Source organism: Somniosus microcephalus, chromosome 2 (genome assembly GCF_052327205.1).
Source record: "Somniosus microcephalus isolate GS21.2 chromosome 2, FLI_Smic_1.0, whole genome shotgun sequence".
In the NCBI taxonomy this organism is placed as follows: domain Eukaryota; kingdom Metazoa; phylum Chordata; class Chondrichthyes; order Squaliformes; family Somniosidae; genus Somniosus; species Somniosus microcephalus.
In genome coordinates this window covers 92,248,231-92,268,890 of record NC_140988.1, presented here as the reverse complement: position 1 = coordinate 92,268,890, position 20,660 = coordinate 92,248,231, and the positions used below count along the sequence as shown (strand labels likewise).

Below are 20,660 nucleotides of genomic sequence, written 5' to 3'. Positions count from 1 at the left end.
AACCATGTGGATGGAGGTAGCGCAACATGCCTCGGGCAGCACTGTGGTCCCCAGGACCAACACACAGTGCAGGAAGAAATTTAATGACCTCACTCGTGTGGTCAGGGTGAGTGAATGCTTCAACAAATGTTACATACCAAAAGCCTTCACACACTGCCCAAAGCGCCACACCCCCAGCACTCACCCACCAACAATGTCTACCTACCATCCACATCTCACACCTTGCACACAATGACAGTTATACAACTATGGCAGGCACATCACCCAAACACATTGCTCCACACTCACTCACACACTTTCCTTTCTCTTGCAGGCCAAGGTGGCTCACAACAGGAGACAGCAGGAGCGTACAGGTGGGGGACAAGCTGACACCCAACCATTGTCTGAGCTAGAGACTCGAGTGCTGGAGATTATTGGGTGCCAGGTGGTGGGCGCCGTGGCCACTGGCGACGTTGACCCCCTTGGGGACAACAATGGTATGTTCATCCCTACTCCTTCTTCTCACATCCCATTTCCCCCTCACCCCACAAACGTTTTGCACTTTCCAGTTAATCATGCTGTATGCATGCATTTCTCCCTTCTGTCCCCTCCCCTGACCTTAACCCGACTTTTGTGCCTTTATGCTTTCAGATAATGAGCAAGCACCTGAGCCTGTCCCTAGGGCACCTTAGAGAGCGAGGCGGGAGAAGAGGAGAAGGAAGAACATACTGCGTCACTACATGTCTCACCCGCAGGCACCACCTCAGATACTGGCACTACGCATTCTTTAGAGGCTAATATAGTAGCGGGATCTGCACAGGGTGAGGCACCAGGGACGAGCGGGCTACAGCAAGGCCAGGGGGAAAGGGTAGCTCAGGAGCCAGCTCCCCGGAGGGCGAGCTCGCGCATGAGCTCTGCTGCACAGGACTCAGATGAGGACCTCAATGGGGAGGCATTTAGAAGAAGGGTGATGGGCATGCACACAGAGATGATAGATGCAATGGCAAGGGTGTCCGAGATCCTCTTGGCAATGATAAGTGTAGTGTATGTACTTTGCAGAAGGAACTATATTCTGCAGCCCCTGTATACTGCAGTACCAGTAGTGACCACCCCTGTATATAAGCCCGTGTAGTAACTTTGCATGTTTAGTTCCAGTTTGTCTCCACTCAGTAAAGACCTGTTATAACCAACTCCTGCAGTCCGTGTCTCAATTACACACGGACATAATACTGGCGACGAGCAGATCCGAACTTACCTACAGTCTGCACCACCTCATGGGGATCCATCCCTGAAGCGAAGTAGTCAGAGGTCGAGGCCAGAAGGAAGAAAGAAAAAAAAACCAAACAGAAGAAATGGGCGTTGACCGTGGGCAACCGCCTCTGATTCATCGGAGTTGAAGATTTGCAGGAGAGGCTGTCAAGAGCGGGGCTTGGTTATCCTGTCAATGGTGTTCCAGCTAATCGGGCTGGTGGCAGGTAGTACACTGATCCTTCCTGGGCTGTGGCGGGCTAGAGCTCGATCGGGTGGCTTTTCAACAGGGCCGAGCAGCGTTGTCGGGAAGAAGAGAGAGAGAGAGAGGGTGGAGCACACAGGGCGCGGCCGGTGCTATGAAGCCAGGCAGCGTACAGACCCGGGAAGAGGGAGGAAAGACGGGGAAATAAAAGAAATTAGAAGCGCAGAAAGCCGCGAGGAGCTGCAGTTTGCCACGGGAACCGCGGAGAGCGGCATTAGCAGCAGCGTGGGGGGAAGTGCGTGAAGACCATAGGGCATCGCCATCAAGGCATAAAACACCAGCAACAGCGCTAGCAGCAGCGGAGAAGAGGGAAAGTGCAGGAGGCGCCATTTTGTTAAATCGGGGAAGAAGGCAAAGCGCGGGAGGCGCCATCTTAGATTTCCAAGATGCCGAAGACTGGCAATATCACTGCCTTCGATAATGCAATAGAAGACTGGACCATGTATGTGGAAAGAGTAGAAGTATATTGCGAGGCAAACGAAGTAGCCGATGAGAAAAAGGCATCGGTACTACTAAACTTAATGGGTGCAAGAACGTACTGCCTATTACGGAACCTGATTACTCCAGCCAAACCGATGGCGAAGAGTTTTAACGAAATTGTTGATATCCTACAGGAACACCTAAATCCTACACCGCTGTTGATAGCAGAAAGATTTAAATTCCACAGGAGAAATCAGCATAAAGATGAGAGCAATGCTGATTATCTTACGGAACTACACAAGCTATCAAAGCACTGCCAGTTCGGAGCAGGACTGACAGATACTCTACGGGACAAATTTGTCTGTGGACTCCTGAGTGAAGGAACCCAGAAGAGGTTACTCTCAGAGAAAGAGCTGATGCTAGATAAGGCTTTCAGCGTGGCAGTATCGTACAAAGCAGCAGCAAGGGGAGCTGTGGAAATACAGCAAAAGCCAAAGGAATACGGCACCCACGAAATGACACGGGGATTTGAAAAATGTTATCGCTGCGGCAGAACAACCCATGACCAAAAGGACTGCTGGTCCAAGGACAAAATATGCAGGCAATGCGGAAAGATGGGACACATTGCACGAGTTTGCAGGTCTGGGAAGAAGACTAACGACAACAAAAAGGCTACTAAGGAACAGTACAGGAAAGTACAAAAGATGACGGACAGTAGTTCCGAAGACCAGATGAGCGATAGTGAATCCGGGAACAAGAGACTAAGCTGTCTCAAACTTCACAACGTAATCGCAAAAGAGGATCACCGAACCATTTGGGTCACCCTCACGATAGCAGGGTCCCAAGTCAAAATGGAATTGGATACAGGATCAGCCCTGACCGTCATGAATCGACGAGACTACGAGCGGCTATTCTCACACATACCCTTGAAAGAGACATCCATTGTCTTGAAGACGTATACGGGGCAGAAAGTATACCCCAGAGGGAAAATAAGGGTGCCTGTCGAATACAACGACAAAGAAATACAGAAATTGTATCTGTACATACTGCAAGATGGTGGACCACCGTTATTGGGACGTGAATGGATCAGAAAGATAAGTTTAGACTGGCACTCCATTCAGGCACTGACTGTGGCTGGTAAAAAGGATGACAACGTCACACCTGGACGATGGTCAAAAATCTTAGCTAACGCTAAAGAGGTATTTCAACAAGAACTGAGAACTCTTAAAGGCATAACCGCCTCGATAAAAATAGAAGAGAATGCAATTCCCAAGTTTTTCAAAGCAAGACCGGTACCGTATGCAATTCGCCCAGCCGTCGAGGCAGAGCTGGAGAATCTGGAGAATGCAGGCATGTTATCTAAGGTAGACTGGAGCGAGTGGGCGACACCCATCATTCCTGTCATGAAAAAAAGGTCAAAGAATAAGTCTGAGGAGCCAAGGAAGGTTCGCATTTGTGGGGACTTCAAGGTGATGGTGAACCCAGTCCTTCACACAGTACAGTATCCTCTTCCGAGGATAGAAGATATTTTCACCTCACTATCTGGAGGGAAGCGTTTTACAAAAATTGACCTAGCACAAGCATATTTGCAGATGGACATTGAAGAATCCTCTAGGAAGTATCTCACGATAAACACTCACAAAGGTCTTTACCAGTATAATCGACTGGTATTCGGAGTAGCATCAGCTCCGGCGATATGGCAAAGAGCGATGGAACAAGTCCTGCAAGGGATTCTGGGGACTCAGTGTTACTTGGACAACATCCTAGTGACAGGTGAAAATGACAGTGAACACCTTGCCAACCTAGAGCAGGTGCTCACTAGACTAAGAGAACACGGGCTACGAGCCAATCGCCCCAAGTGCGAGTTTTTTAAGAAACAGATATCGTATTGTGGCCACGTGATTGATGAAGAGGGGTTACATAAGTCCCCTGACAAAATTGAAGCGGTAGTTAAGGCTCCAGTGCCTGAAAATGTGTCGCAACTGAGGTCATTCCTAGGATTGGTGAATTACTACCATATGTTTTTGCCGAATTTGTCCACAATTCTGCACCCACTGAACGCCCTACTACAAACTGGAGTAGCATGGAAATGGAGCGATGAATGTAAGTGGGTTTTTCAGAAGAGTAAAGACCTAATCACTTCAAGAGAAGTATTGGCTCACTACAACCCATCACTACCGATAAAACTGGCATGTGATGCGTCTCCCTACGGCATTGGAGCGGTACTGTCACATAAACTCCTTGATGGTTCAGAGAGGCCGATAGCTTTTGCGTCACGCTCGTTAACTTCAGCCAAGCGTAACTACGCCCAGATTGACAGAGAGGCCCTCAGCCTGGTGTGGGGGGTGAAGAAGTTCAATCACTACCTACACGGTCAGAAATTTACTCTACTAACTGATCATCAACCTCTTGTCTCCATTTTCAACCCTCAGAAGGGCGTCCCGATAATGACAGCACAACGGCTACAGAGGTGGTCCCTTTTCCTAGGGGCACACCAATATGACATCGAGTACAAAGGAACTAAACAGCATGGGAACGCTGATGGATTGTCGCGCCTACCGTTGCCGACGGTGTAAGAAGCACCTGCAGTGGATCCTGTGGAGATATTCCACTCGACCACAGTCGAATGTCTACCTGTGACGAATGCAAACATAGAAAAGGAAACACGAAATGACCCGACACTCTCCAGGGTCTATGATTTAACGGTGAAGGGATGGCCAGCACATGGTGAACCACTGTTGCCAGCATTCTCGCCGAGAAGAGAACAGCTGTCAGTGTGCAGAGGAACCTTGATGTGTGGATCCAGAGTAGTAATTCCATCCAAATTGAAGGATAGCGTGCTCAATGAACTTCATGAGGGTCATCTGGGAGGGGTAAAAATGAAGAACTTAGCCAGAGCGTTTGTGTGGTGGCCGGGAATCGATAGAGAAATCAAAGAGATGACCAAGAGCTGTACAGGATGCCAGAAGGTCCAAAATGCCCCACCACAAGCCCCTCTACATCCATGGGAGTGGCCCTCATCTCCATGGCAAAGGGTGCACATTGATTTTGCTGGTCCATTTATGGACTCGATGTTTTTAATTGCGGTGGATGCACATTCAAAGTGGCCAGAGGTAATAAAAATGTCCTCAACCACCACAGAAAAAACTATCACAGTCTTACGAACCATATTCACCAGAAATGGGCTGCCTGAACAGATTTGCTCCGACAATGGACCACAGTTTGTGTCTGAAGAGTTCCGGAGGTTCTTAAAGAACAATGGTGTTAAGCATTACACATCCGCCCCATATCATCCAGCCACCAATGGATTGGCTGAGTGGTTCATTCAAACATTCAAGAAGGCTATCAAGGCAATGTGTAATGAAGACATACCCCTACAACACAAGGTGGATAACTTCTTGTTTGCCTACCGGAATGCGACACATGCGGTTACCAACCAAACTCCAGCCATGATGTTCTTCAATCGAAGACTACGATGCCGCTTGGATTTGGTTAAGCCAAACATCAGAAGAGATGTGGAGAACAGGCAGTTTCAGAATATGAATGAAAGGCCGACCAGGAGTTTTAAGATAGGTCAACCAGTTTTGGCCCGGGACTACTGCACAGAGAAATGGCAGCCAGGAACGATCTGTACACGGCAAGGACCTCTAATGTATACCGTGGACGTTGAAGAGAGCATTGTAAGATGCCATGCTGACCAGATTCTAGAGCCACTGGAAAACGTCAATTCCACACCACAATCCGATACACCTGGTGATGAAACCGAAGTACCAATTGCATCTACCTCAGAATCGGGAATATTGGAAGCAGACGAACCCAACAACGACGTTGATTCCGAATCAACTCTGCCAGAAGAACCTGATACCCCAAAGAGGCGTTATCCAGACAGAATCAGGAAGCCTCCTCAAAGACTGAACTTATAATTGCTTAACTTCAGCTAATGTATATGACAACTGTAATTGTAAATATGTTATTTAATTATTAATCGAATGTTATGTACTGTTTAGCTAAAAGGGGAGGAATTGTAGTGTATGTACTTTGCAGAAGGAACTATATTCTGCAGCCCCTGTATACTGCAGTACCAGTAGTGACCACCCCTGTATATAAGCCTGTGTAGTAACTTTGCATAGTTAGTTCCAGTTTGTCTCCACTCAGTAAAGACCTGTTATAACCAACTCCTGCAGTCCGTGTCTCAATTACACACGGACATAATAATAAGGAGCTTAGAGGAGTCCGCCTCCAATATTGCACAAGGCTCTACGCACACCATGGAGCCCATCATTTCCAGTCTGCAAAAGATGGTAGGCTCCCAGAGAGACCATGGTGACTCAGACCTGATGCCACGTGTGATGGGCAATCTGGCAGCTTCCATTGCAGCACAGGCGGAAGCGACACAACGTCTTAGTGCTGTAATGCAGTCTATACTTGGTGGCATCCAATCTCAGACTGCTCTCATGCAGTCTTAGCTTGATGCCACGCAAGCTCTGACTGATGCCATCATGGGCTGGGTGTACCACCATCAACTGGGGCTTTCATGGTGCCGCAGCAGGCCAGCAACAGGTTGCGAGGGATGCTGAGGTGCTGCCCCGGGGGAATGGCAGTGCGTCAGTGGACCAGGAACCTGCTGTCCTCTCTCAGGATGGGTAGTGAAGCTTCCGGCGTCGAGTCCAGCGTAGGCTGTGGCACAGGCGTGTCGTCCTCGTAGATGTCGAGCGGGTCGCGGGGCCCAGGCCTGCCGTCTGCTGGGGCTGGATATCGGATCGTGGGGGGGGGTGGTAGTGGGTAGTGGGTTACTGTGGTCCCCGAGGGTGCAAGGTCTCTTATGGAGACTGTGTCCTCCCGCCCGTCCGGGTATGCGATGTAAGCATACTGGGGGTTGGCGTGGAGGAGGTCGACCCTCTCGACCAGGGGGTCCGTTTTATGGGTCCTCACGTGTCTTCTCAGTAGGACCGGCCCTGGGGACGTCAGCCATGGCGGTAGCGATGTCCCTGATGTGGACTTCCTTGGGAAGACAAACATTTTCTCATGAGGGGTGGCGTTAGTGGCAGTGCAGAGCAGTGACCGAATAGAGTGGAGCGCATCGGGGAGCACATCCTGCCAGCGGGAGGTTGGAAGGCCCCTAGACTTTAAGGCTAGCAGGACGGCCTTCCAAACTGTCGCATTTTCTCTTTCCACCTGTCCGTTCCCCCGGGGGTTGTAACTGGTGGTCCTGCTTGTGGCAATACCCCTAGTTAGCAGGTACTGACGGAGTTCGTCGCTCATAAACGATGAGCCCCGGTCGCTATGGATATAGCTGGGGAAGCCGAACAGGGTGAAGAGGTTGTTCAGACATTTAATGACCGTGGCACTGGTCATGTCCGGGCAGGGGAAGGCGAACGGGAAACGGGAGTACTCATCAATAATATTGAGGAAGTACACATTGCGGTCGGAGGAGGGGAGAGGCCCTTTAAAATCAACGCTCAGGCGCTCGAAGGGGCGAGTGGCTTTTATCAGGTGGGCCCTGTCTGGTCTATAAAAGTGTGGTTTGCACTCAGCGCAGACTTGGCAGTTCCTGGTCATGGTCCTGACCTCCTCAATAGAGTAAGGCAGGTTGCGGGCCTTGATGAGGTGGAAGAACCTGGTGACCCCCGGGTGGCAGAGGTCATTGTGGAGGACCCGTAGTCTATCGATCTGCGCGCTGGCGCAGGTGCCACGCGATAGCGCATCCGAGGGTTCATTTAGCTTCCCGGGCCGGTACAAGATCTCGTAGTTGTAGGTGGAAAGTTCGATTCTCCACCTCAAGATCTTGTCATTTTTGATTTTGCCCCTCTGCTTGTTGTTAAACATGAAAGCAACTGAACGTTGGTCAGTGAGCAGGGTAAATCGTTTTCCGGCCAGGTAGTGCCTCCAATGACGCACAGCCTCCACAATCACCTGGGCCTCCTTCTCAACAGCGGAGTGTCTGGTCTCCGGGCCTTGGAGGGTTCGTGAAAAGAAGGCCACGGGTCTCCCCGCCTGATTGAGGGTAGCGGCCAGGGCAAAGTCGGACGCGTCGCTTTCCACCTGGAAGGGGATGGATTCGTCCACTGCGTGCATGGTGGCTTTGGCAATGTCCTCCTTGATACGGTGGAAGGCTAAGCGGGCCTCTGCCGTCAAGGGAAAAGAGGTGGACTTGATCAGCGGACGGGCCTTGTCCGCATAGTAGGGGACCCACTGGGCGTAATAGGAGAAAAACCCTAGGCACCTCTTCAGGGCCTTGAGGCAGTGGGGCAGTGGAAGTTCCATAAGGGGACGCATCCGGTCGGGGTCGGGGCCGATGACTCCGTGTTCCACAACACAGCCAAGGATGGCGAGGCGGTTTGTGCGGAATATGCACTTCTCCTTGTTATATGTCAGGTTTAGGAGTTGGGCGGTGCGGAGGAATTTTTCGAGGTTTGCGTCATGGTCCTGCAAGTCACGGCCGCAGATGGTCACATTGTCCAGATATGGGAAAGTGGCCTGCAACGCATTTTGATCTACCATCCGGTCCATCTCCCTTTGGAAGATGGAGACCCCGTTGGTGACGCCAAAGGGAACCCTAAGGAAGTGATAGAGGCGGCCGTTTGCCTCAAAGGCAGTGTACTGGCGGTCCTCAGGGCGGATGGGGAGCTGGTGGTACGCTGATTTCAGGTCAATGGTCGAGAAGACGCGGTACTGCGCGATCTGGTTGACCATATCAGCTATACGGGGGAGTGGGTAGGCGTCCAGCAGGGTGTAGCGATTTATTGTCTGGCTGTAGTCGATGACCAGGCGCTGCTTCTCGCTGGTCTTAATGACCACAACCTGGGCTCGCCAGGGGCTGGTGCTGCCCTCAATAATCCCTTCTTTCAGGAGCCGCTCCACTTCGGTTTTAATGAAAACCCTGTCCCCGGCACTGTATCGCCTGCTCTTTGTGGCGATGGGCTTACAGTCGGGGGTGAGGTTAGCAAACAGTGGTGGGGGGGTGACTCTGAGTGTGGAGAGGTTGCACCTGGTGCGCGGCGGGCAATTTGGAAGCTGCTGGCTGCGGACTGTGAGTGGGGGTAGGGGTCCACCGTACGCCATCGTAACACTTTTAAGGTGGCACTGAAAATCTAACCCCAGCAGGACGGCAGCGCAGAGGTCAGGCAGGACCAGAAGTTTAAAATGATCGTACACGGTCCCGTCTACTACGAGTGTCACCACGCAGTAGCCGCCGATGTCCGCCGACTGGGACTCGGAGGCCATAGAAATCCGCTGTTGCGCAGGCAGGACTGGGAGAGAGCAACGCCGCACCGTGTCGGGGTGGATGAAGCTCTCCGTGCTCCCAGAGTCAAAAAGGCAGATTGTATCGTGACCATTTACCTTAATGTCCATTGTGGAACTGGCCAGTTGGTGCGGTCTCGCTTGGTCCAGTGTAACGGATGCCAGCGTAGGGGTCGGTGTGTCGCTGCGGGTATCAGATGAGGCGGTGTCGGGGGCCTGCTGCGTCCCGGCTGTCGTCCAAGATGGCGGCGTCCATGATCCCCATGTGGCTGGAGGCGTCCAAAATGGCTGCTGTACCGGTGATTCGCACACGGCCGGGGAGGTCCAAAATGGCGGCCCGCATGGCCCACACGCGGCGCTGCTGGGGTTCGGGGTGGCTTTGGCCCTGCAGACGCTAGCGTAGTGTCCCTTCTTCCCGCAGCCCGAGCAGATCGCGTTTTTCGCCGGGCAGCGCACTCTGGGGTGTTTTGCCTGGCCACAGAAGTAGCATTTCTGGCCTTGGGGCACTGCTGTCTGGCCTTGGGACACTGCTGCGGTAGTTGGGCCGTTGTTGGGGTGTGGCTGGGGTGGCACGGCGCTATGAGGCGGTCCTACCGTGTCCCAGGCTGTCATTCCCCGCGGCATCCACGGTGCAGAGGAGTAGGCATCCATGCCCTGGTAGGCTGCATCCAACGATAGTGCGAGTTCAGAGGCCTTGTTGAGGTCGAGGTTACTCTGCTCCAACAGTCGTGGTCGTGTGTAATTGGATCTGTGGCCCGCTACAAAAGCGTCCCGGATAAGTTCCTCTGTGTACACGGCGGCCTTTACATCCTTACAACCACAGGCCCGGCCAAGCACAGACAGTGCCTGAAGGTATTCCACAGCCGATTCCCCAGGTTGTTGTTTACGACTCCCCAGGAGGTGCCTGGCGTACACTTCGTTCACTGGGCGCGTGTACTGGTCCTTGAGGAGCTTGATAGCATCCGCGTACGAGGTCGCGTCTTGGATGACCGAGTACACTCGGTGGTTCACTTTGGAGGTCAGGACATCCAGTTTGTCCTCGTCCGATTTGATTGCTTCGGAGGCGGTCAGGAATTTTTTGAAACACTTAAGCCAGTGAGTAAACTTGGTGGATGAGTCCGCCTCCCGATGATCTAAGTCCAGGCATACTGGTGTGAGGATCTTCTCCATTATAAAAATGTTGTTAATAAAATTGATGCGCTATCAATTACTCATAAAAGACTGAGAGTTAGAAGAGTAACTAAAGGCTTTTATTAACAACAGAATGGAGGTCTGCCTCGAGTGGTCGACCGGTCCAGGATACAAAGGGCTGGGGAGCAGTCACCTTTATACTAGGACCTGTGGGAGGAGTCAGCCGAGGCATGTCCAGGCATGTACACAGTGGAATACAAACAGGACAAACAGGAATACAAACAGTGGTTTACCACAATACTTGGTGGCATCCAATCTCAGACTGCTCTCATGCAGTCTCAGCTTGATGCCACGCAAGCTCTGACTGATGCCATCATGGGCTGGGTGTACCACCATCAACTGGGGCTTTCATGGTGCCGCAGCAGGCCAGCAACAGGTTGCGAGGGATGCTGAGGTGCTGCCCCAGGGGAATGGCAGTGCGTCAGTGGACCAGGAACCTGCTGTCCTCTCTCAGGATGACAGCATTCCTACTTCCACCACTGCCACTCTGCCATTGCCCTTGTCGCTGCCTGTCATCCAGCCAGCCCAGACTGCTGCCGCTCATGCTGAGGTGGCGCAGTCTACAACCGGGCCTTCCAGGCCCAGAGCTGGTCAAGGGCATCCTGCAAGGCCATCTGACGTCTCCCGCACAGACACTCAGCAGCCTTTCACCAGCCCTGCTGCAGCCATTAATGGGCCAATACTTCGTAGGAGCACTAGAGTAGGCAAAGACACAGTAACGAGAGGCACTAAGGGATTGCACAAGGGTGAATAGCTAATATTGTTGTTGTAAATATGTGTTCACTGATTTTTGATAAATTTATTAATTCAGTTTGGATTCTTTTGTGGTTTGTCTCATTTCAGCTTTGTGCTGTGATATCGCCTGCGACAGGGATGAAATGATGGGGAAGTGGTGAGCAACGGGGATCTGGGGTTTAATTCATTCGAACTGCAGTCGCGAACCACCCTTCCGGAAGTCCGATTGAGTGGCTGCCTCCTCCCTCACTCCTGTTCCTCCTCCTCATCATCCTGCTTGTTGTCCTCCTCATCTTCCTCTTCCCCTTTGTCCTCCTCCTCCTCTCCCTCTTCCTCCTACTGAGGTGGTCCTGCAATCCCTGGTGACAAGGGCTGGGCCCTCATGATGACCAAGTTGTGGAGCATGCAGCAGACCACCACGAAATGGGACACCTGCTCAGCCGAGTACTGGAGGGCTCCGCCCAAATGGTGAAGGCTGTGGAACCGTTGCTTGAGCAGGCCAATGGTCTGCTCGATGATGTCCCTGGTGCCAAGGCTTCTTCGGCAGCACCTCCCAAACCTGCGATCTCTTCCACCTCGATGGACAAGGGCAGCAGGCGCATGGGAACACCACCACATCCAAGTTCCCCTCCAAGTCACACACCATCCTGATTTAGAAGTATATCGCTGATCCTTCATCGACGCTGGGTCAAAATCCTAGAACTCCCCACCTAACAGCACTGTGGGAGTACCTTCATCACACGGACTGCGGAGGTTCAAGAAGACGGCTCATCACCACCTTCTCAAGGGCAATTAGGGATGGGCAATAAATGCTGGCCTTGCCAGCGACGCCCACATCCCATAAACGAATAAAAAAGATCATGGCTTTCATTATAAGTGAGAGTCTAACCACTGCCTCTTGACATTCAATGGCATTACCATCGCCGAATCCCCCACCATCAACATCCTGGCGGTCACCATTGACCAGAAACTTAATTGGACCAGCCACATAAATACTGTGGCAACAAGAGCAGGTCAGAGGCTCGGTATTCTGTGGCGAGTGTCTCATATCCTGACTCCCCAAAGCCTTTCCACCATCTACAAGGCGCAAGTAAGGAGTGTGATGGAATACTCTCCACTTGCCTGGATGAGTGCAGCTCCAACAACACTCAAGAAGCTCGACACATCTAGGACAAAGCAGCCCGCTTGATTGGTACCCCATCCAGCACCTTAAGCATTCACTCCCTCCACCACCGGTGTACCGTGGCTGCAGTGTGTACCATCTAAAAGATGCACTGCAGCAACTCGCCAAGTCTTCTTTGGCAGCACCTCCCAAACCTGCGACCTCTACCATCTAGAAGGACAAGGGCAGCAGGTGCATGGGAACACCACCACCTCCAAGTTCCCTTCCAAGTCACACACCATCCTGACTTGGAAGTATATCGCCGTTCCTTCATCGTCGTTGGGTCAAAATCCTGGAACTCCCTAACAGCACTATGGGAGTACCTTCACCACATGGACTGCAGCGGTTCAAGAAAGCGGCTCACCACCACCTTCTCAAGGGCAATTAGGGATGGGCAATAAATTCTGGCCTTGCCAGCAACGCCCACATCTAATGAACAAATAAAAAAAAATGAGTGCTGGGCAGGAGTGCTGGGGTTGCGGAGGGGAGCCATGAGCCAGGTGGAGAATGGGTAGCCCTTGACTCTGAGCAGCCAGCTGCAAGCTTGACATCATGGCTGGAAGAATGCTGGCACACCGGTCTTGCACAGGGTGACGGCATTGTGGCTGCTGCCAGGATAGCGGGCATTCACATTGAGGATTCGCTCTCTGTGGTCGCACACCAACTACACATTAAGTGAATGGTAGCCTTTGTGGTTACAGAAGGCCTCAGGATTATTATGTGGTGCCTGCAAAACCACATGGGTGCAATCAATGGCGCCCTACATCATGGGGAATCCCGCTATCCTGGCAAAGCCACATGCACGTTTGTCCTGATTCTCTCTGGTGATGTGGAAGGAAATGTAGTCCTTTCTCATACTGTGGTGTCTCTGTGACCTCCTGGATGCAGCGATAGATGGCAAACTGCGAGATGTTAGCTATATCACCTGTTGCAGACTGGAAGGATCCGCTGGTGAAGAAATTGGGGGCAACGGTGACCTTGACTGCCACTGAGAGAGCCGCAATCATCCTGATCTGAGGCTCGAGGTCTGGTTGCAGGAGGTGGCAGAGTTCTGTGACCACCTCCTTGGTGAAGCTGAGCCTTCTAATACACTGCTCCTCGCTTAATTGGAGGTAGGAGAAGTGCTCTTGGAATACCCTCAGAGGGTAAGGCCTCCTGTTGAGAGTCCTGATGGCCCTCCTCCTCCCTCTGGTCACATGTTCCAGTCTTTCTCGCTGCTCCCCACTCCCTCCGCCATAGGTCCTGGAGGGTGAGGTCGACTGCCAGTACAGCCCCCATTAATGTAACCAAGTGCAGCACTTTGATTTTTTTTAAAGAAAAGTGTAGCTACATTTTAGTTGCCACAACACTCTTGATATTAAATAACCTTGAAATTATGGAATGAGACTGTAGGACTATGTGAAACTGGCAAGAAAGCACTGAAACTCCACTAAGCTACAGCTGCGACTCATTACTGATGATCCCTTTAAATAACATCCCTGGAGCCAGCTTCCTGGTGCTTCATGCCAGTGCTCCCTGTCGCTGTTTACTCCAGGTGCTATCGTAGGTGGCGACAATCAATTTCGCAGATCAGGCAGTCATTAAGGGATGCACACTCACTGATGTCACGGTCCACCTCGCGTTGAGGCTCCCGGCGATAACTGTTATCGGCGGCGCTTTGGGGGAGGCAAGATTTGACATGCAGCATTGGATTCGCCTTGCCCCGGTGATACTGCTCTAGTGCCCCATTAGCGCCATCTGCTGGTGCTAATGGGAGGCGCTAAGGCACTGAATTTTCTCCCTTATTTTCTAAGGAGTAGGTCGCCTCCTTATTCCTCCTACCAGAATGCACCGCCTCACACTTACCTATTTTGAAATTAATTTATTATTTACATGCCCATTTTGCAAGTTTGTTTACAGTAGAATTAATTAAAAGCTTTTAGTTCATCATGTACAAGCTCTATTTTATAAAATTACTTGTGAGAAATGACTGGGATATAAAAGAACTGCATAATAATGCGTTAACACTTCAGAAATGTCACTCAGTTACATGGTTATGCATTGACAAAGAATCCAAAAGCCCAAGGTGAACTGAAAGAGGTACAGGAAACTTTCTGGTATTTGGCACTGACGGGACCGAGCTGGTGCCATTAGATCAAAACTGCCGTATAAACCAGCGCTAATGTTGAAACATACAGAACTTTTCAGCTCCGTGTGAATCAACAAACCCTGTTGCTTAGCAACAGCTTCAAAACAGTCGGCTACAGCTGCAAGCGTCTCTAGCTGAAGCTGTTGCTTAGCTACAGACCTTGCAGAGCCTGACTGAGAAAAAAAAAGCAACGAGAAGTAAAAAAACTTATAGAAAACGGCTCCTGAATTTTGCTGGTAGATAGAGCTTTCCGGACTTTTAACCTCTGGTTAAACAAAAGTTTCCTGTATATCTATTCGTGCAATTTCTATTAACTTTAAAGTTTTCAACGTATTAGTTCATCCCTCATGTCATTATACCAATGGCCGCACATGCAGCAGGAGCAGCGACTTTCCTATGGCACTGACGTGCTGTACATCCACATATGTAATTAGAATATTAATCACAATGCAACCAGACAACCAACGAATATAAAGGGCTGTAGTTCTTTAGTTCGCAGTATTAAAAAGAACTGAACAAAAAATGGGTATCCGTATTTCCAACTTCAATCACTTCCATTAATAAACGTTGTCTTCTTGAACCAGCACACACCCCATATAACATGTCAGAAATGCAGCACTTATTCACCAGTGCAGAACAACACCTACACAATTTGTGTCACCAAATTAAAAACAAAAAGCAGGAAATTCTGATTTAACAGAAATAAACATTCATCTTTCTTCCTGGACAGGTGAACTAATCAGACTGACTTGGAAATGTTTACCAATATGTTGGCGTAAAGATGTTAATTTACGAATTTTGCTTCTAATGTTTTCCTCTCAAACGTTCTCCACAATATCAATCCCTGCTCTTATCACGAAAAATATAAATTATTTTAGGAATTCGCAATTAAATAGTGGGAAACAAACTTCATTGTACTCTCAATTTTTAATCTCCTATTTCAAACATTTATACCAAATCGAAATTGTACATTATTAGTTTAATTGACAATCTCAATAAACAAATAGTGGTTTCTTCTAAAGTAGCTTTCTGCAATTTTTATACATCATTACATAACTATTGTTTCTATTAACACTCCACTAAACGTTTAAGAGGAAATTTATATTTACATTATTCCTGGGACTTGTTAGGACTATAGAATGACAGACAAAATAAAATGGTTTGTGTTTTTCTCCTTTTTTGGTTCTCTGCCTAAACGCCTTAATGATATATTTTTTTAAAAGTCAATAAAAAGTAATATGCAATTCCTACAAATCCTCCCCTCCCCTCCCCCTCCTCAACAGCATGGTTGCATGTTTGTGTAAAGCTACTCACTTCAGTCGATCGTTCAAAATCAAATATTGAGAAATTTCAATTTTAAAACGTTTTAAGCATTTTAGAGCCTCTTTAAAAGAGTTTGGCCTTTAAGGCCTGGTTGAAACTTGTTTAGATGAGAGGAAAATTGATTTTTGCTTCTGTTTCTTTCAAAATCATATTTGAAACTTAGGGGGAAAAAAGGTGTTTTTAACACTCATTTTTTGTGAAAAGTTCATTAAAAATCTTTAAATTCTTTCAAGTCTCGTTGCAGCTTTGACAGAAGAAGTTGCTCCAAGTTTCTCTTTCTCTCTTCAAAGCTGTTGTTAAACATACAACAAAAAAAACCTCTAATTCCAAACGGCGCGCAAATAAGAAAGTGAATAAAGCGATTAAACTCCCCAATCATAAGAAGGCGGTGAGGTTCTCTATCCCCAGCCTTGGCGATGAGTTGGGATCAGTTTTGGAGAAGTTGTTTCCTCTTTTTCTGCAGCCATTCCCTCCGTCTCTCACAGACTCTGAGGTACAAACAGGGGCACAAACTTTTTCTCCTCTCTCACAACATGATTTAAATAACCCTGATAAACTCTTTCAAAAAAGGGACAACACCTGGCAAAATTTAACTGCATTCAACATCACTTTCCCATATTTTTTTTCCGGCTTTAAACAATTTTCCGAATGTTTACATTTTTCTCCCCATATTTTTGTTTCACCGCGGGCCTAAAAATTATTTGCTTTCGCCTTCTTCCAGCAGCCATTGAACATGTGCTGCTCCTGTGTTGTTCCAAAGTACGGCTGCTGCTCAGTCCCCAGGAATGGACTACACGCGTCTCCACAGAAAAAAGTACTGACAGAATCCCAAGACAACGCTCGCCGGGTTCCAGGGCTCTGCTGTTCCAATTCAGATCAGTTCTGAGGTCACAAACGACTCTTTGTGAGGATTTCCGACCCATTGTGTATTGGGCCTCTCCCCCCGCTCCAGCTCTCCAGCTCACTGCACGGCTTTTGAATTTAAGTGTACGGGACCTTACAGATGACTGCGTGGCCGCGCACCTTACAGGGAACAGTGCCTAAAACCTCCGCGATCTCTGCGCTCCTCCAATTCGGGCCTCTTGCGCAGTCCCCATTTTAATTGCTCCACCATTGACGGCCGTGCCTTCAGCTGGCCACTCTCACTCTACCATCCAATACAAGAGCCAACCTTTGTTGACCCCAGGCGGTTTGAATTCTTCAGCAGACAGATGTGCTAACTGGGTTGGCCTGTAGAAAGTGAGGTGCCTCAACATTTCTAAATATGTAAACCTGATGCCAGAATTCTGATTTTCAAAAGTAAGCTCCAATTTTCCCCATTTTTTATGTTATTAAGGTTTTTATTAACTTTCATCAGCAACAAGACTAAAACCATAAATTCGCCACGGTGCAATATTGGATTTATTAAAAAGTAGCTAATAAAAGTAAGTTAAACTTTTTTAAACACTGTTCTTCCCTCTGCTAAATTGTTTCTTTGCCTCACCTAATGATTGAAAACCTGATCTTACAACCCCATCTGCAGTAGGATCATTTTATTTTAAAAAGCGGATTCACGTACAGCTCAAAATTCACACAAACCTGTTTCTCATTTCCTCTCCCTCTGCAATCTGGCAGCAACAAAGTACCTTCTTACTCACCTGTTGCAGGTAAAACTCGGCAACTCACTCACCTGTAATAGGTTTAATAAGAAGATGAGGTACACGTGGTATCTACCGATCTCTCCCACCAATTTGAAAGCTTCGTTCAGCCCCATAGTGGTTTCCGGCTGCACTGATCTGGCCCACTCTGATTTGCTCGGCGGTGAGCTCGGAGTTTCTGTAACACAGCCCCCAAAACTGTGGCACCAAAGGAGAAGGGGGGACTCATCACCATGGGAACTGGTTGAGCTCAGCTACTCAACAGCTTCTGCCTGCAGCACTTCTCAGAGAGCGACACAACCGACACATCACCCACTCCCTTAAGATGTGGCCACTGCCCCAACTCTTAATTTCCAATTGGGTTCAGTTCTGAGGTCACAAACGACTCTCTGTGAGCATTCCCGGGCCATTGTGTATTGGGCCCCTCCCCCCACCCCAGCTGTCCAGCTCAGGTGCAAGGCCTTTGAATTTAAGTGCGCGGGAGCTTAGGGATCAGTGTGCGGCCGCACAGCTGTGCACCTTACAGGGAACAGTGATCATGACTACTGCCAAGATAAGTGGCATTCACCTGCATGATGCGCTGCCTGTGGTCGCACACCAGCTGCACATTGAGGGGGTGGAATCCCATTCGATTCAGGAAAATGGCCGACTTGACATGAAGCCCATGCAAAGCAATGTGTGTGCAGTCTATGGTACCCTGCACCATGGGGAAGCCTGCAATCCGTTCAAGTCTTCATGCTCACTCTGCCTGCTTGTCACTGACAAAAGGGAATGAAATGACGCTGCCTCTCTGTGTAGCGAGAGCCTCAGTGGCCTCCCTTATGCAGCAGTGTACTGCAAACTGTGAGATGTTGCTTATATCTCCAGCAGCAGCCTGGAAGGAGCCAGTTGCATAGTTAAGAGCCGCAATCACCTTGACAGCCACAGGCAATGTGGTCCTTACCCTGCTTTGAGGTTGCAGTTGTGGCAACTACAGTTGGCAGATTTCAGTCACAACCACTTTAGTGAAGCGAAGACATCTAATGCATTGGTCCTCGCTGAAGTTCAGGTAAGAGAATTGCTTCCTAAACACTCTCTGTAGGTATGGCCTCCTGCCAAGACCCCTTCTCTGTTTCATCCCCCTCCCTCTTCTAGCAGCTTGTCCTGCTCTGTGTGGCCTTTCTTGATTCTCCCAGTCATGCTCAATTCCAAGAGGAAGGCCTACCAGGCCACCCATGTCTGGAAGCAACTTGTTTCAGCACAAGCTTTTAAATAAACAAGAAAGTTCTTCTGCACCAGCCAGACCACTCCCTGTAGACTACTGAAACTTTATGGGCTAAAAATTGGAGAGCGCTAAAAACCTGCTGGTGCCACCACAGGCTAGAGTTAACAGCCACCAAAATTTATAACACTGGCAGGGCTGGGGTATCGGTGCTGGTTGCTAAGTAACATCAGCCCAGCGTTAAAATCACGGTGCAAGGCCGGTTCTCCTGGCGGTAGTCCCAGCATGACCGTAGCGTCATTACAGCAGAACAGCCTTCTCTTAAAGCAAAACTGTAATTTTAGAAAGCAGTGCGGTCCCTTAAAGGGGAACTGCCTTCTAAAATGAAAAAACTAAAAATCATTTTAAAATAGGCAGTTTTTAGCCCTTACAGCTCAACTGCCTTCTGAAAAATCATTAACATTAAAAAGAATTCCCAAATGGTAGTCTTCAGCTCTTAATGATGAATTGCCTTCCGCACCTAAAGAAAAGTGCTTCAGCACTAACACAAATGACTCAGCAAGCCAGGGAAGGGGCACCCAGGGCCTCACACACTGCACTCCAGCTTTGTGCAGGAGGGTCAACACTGCAAGAGAGGTCCTCTACCCACAGGGGTAAGGAGGTCCTCCAGAAAGAACGATGTGGGATCACATCACCGAGGCCGTCACTGCCAGCAGTGTCACTCCACCACCTGGCTCCAGTGCCCAAAGAAGCTTCATGACTTCAGACCAGTGGTCAAGGTTAGTGATTGCATCTTCAAGAGCCGTCTCCTACCAACTGCACCACTAACCTCACACACTGCTCAATGCACGACTCCACCTCTCCGCACCCAATCACTCACCTACCAACAATCTGTACCAAATACGAGGCACACCTCCTATTCCTAGCTTCACCTCACCCCCTTGGAGGAGACAGTGCTGACCATTCTTGGCAGAGGTATGGCTGAGCCCTTGGCCAGCAGTGGGGCTGAAAGGATACAAGATGTTGATATCCTCATACGTTATCCTCCTTCTCGCATGCACCTCTTACTTTCCCCTCACCACAACTCCACACTTGTGCCTTCCTCAATTGACACACTCAAGAAATGCAGCCTGCCCAGCCAGTGGTTAGCCAAGAAGAGGGAGAGGAGAGTGAAGAAGAAGAAACACCGTCACTTGATTTGACACTCCCAGCCACCAGCTCCTCAAGGATGACCAGCAAGGCCATTTGCAGTGCCCCCAGTAGAAGTCAGCAGCCTTCCACCAGCCATGCTGCAGCCACTGGGGTGCATGACATCACTAGGATAGGCAAAGGCACACACAAGACAGTCACTAAGAGAATGCATAAGGATGATAAATTGATTTCTTGATGTCATATTGGATGGATAGATGAATAAAGTTGGATTGGAAAGTTTGCTTTGTGATGACATTTATTTCAGCATTGTGGCCACGGTGATGGTCAGTAACAGAGGGAAGGTAAGGTGTGGGTTGAAAGGGGAATTGGGGTTGTGGTCTCTGGTACTGCAGGCGGATGATTCCATCCCAGATATCCCAGCCAGAAAGGGGCTATCTGGGTTGCATCCTTCCTTTTGCTCTCTCCTCCTCTGTTTCTTACTCTTCTGTATCTTCTTCTGCATCTTCCTCTTCCATTTGCGAGCCGACGCTGTAAATCTGAAATAAAAGCATAAAATGCTGGAAATGCTCAGCAGGTCAGGCAGCATCTCGACCTGAGATGTGAACTCTCTGCATGGATGCTGCCTGACCTGCTGAGTATTTCCAGCATTTTCTGTCTTCTCAGAGGCCTCCCCTTACCATCTGAGGCCTTGCAAGAGTCCAACAGCACTCCCGGCACTCCCTGCACCCTTAAATAACTTTTATCATGTATTGCAGCAAGCCACTACTTCAATAAAATATAAAAACTTGTCCAAAAGCTTAATTGCAAACTTACCTGAAAGACGTGTGTATCCCTTTAAGAGGTGTTGACCGTGTCTCTGAAAGTCTGCTGCATGCTTGCTTTTCAGAGTGAGCTTAGGACCCAGCGCTAAACTCAGCACAAAAGTTCAAGTTTGCAGAGCGTGGCGTTAAGTCGGCGTTGACGTCACGCTCTCCATA

General features: G+C 49.3%; 1 long non-coding RNA gene across 1 annotated transcript in view; it reads right to left on the bottom strand.

Moving 5' to 3' along the window:
- LOC147122801 (uncharacterized) overlaps nucleotides 1-17,648 on the bottom strand; it is an 89,420-nt gene extending 71,772 nt beyond the window's left edge. The window contains exon 1 of the long non-coding RNA XR_015080339.1: nucleotides 17,363-17,648. This is a non-coding gene — a long non-coding RNA (uncharacterized LOC147122801). The remainder of the gene's footprint in view (nucleotides 1-17,362) is intronic.
- Nucleotides 17,649-20,660: the final 3,012 nt, after the last annotated feature.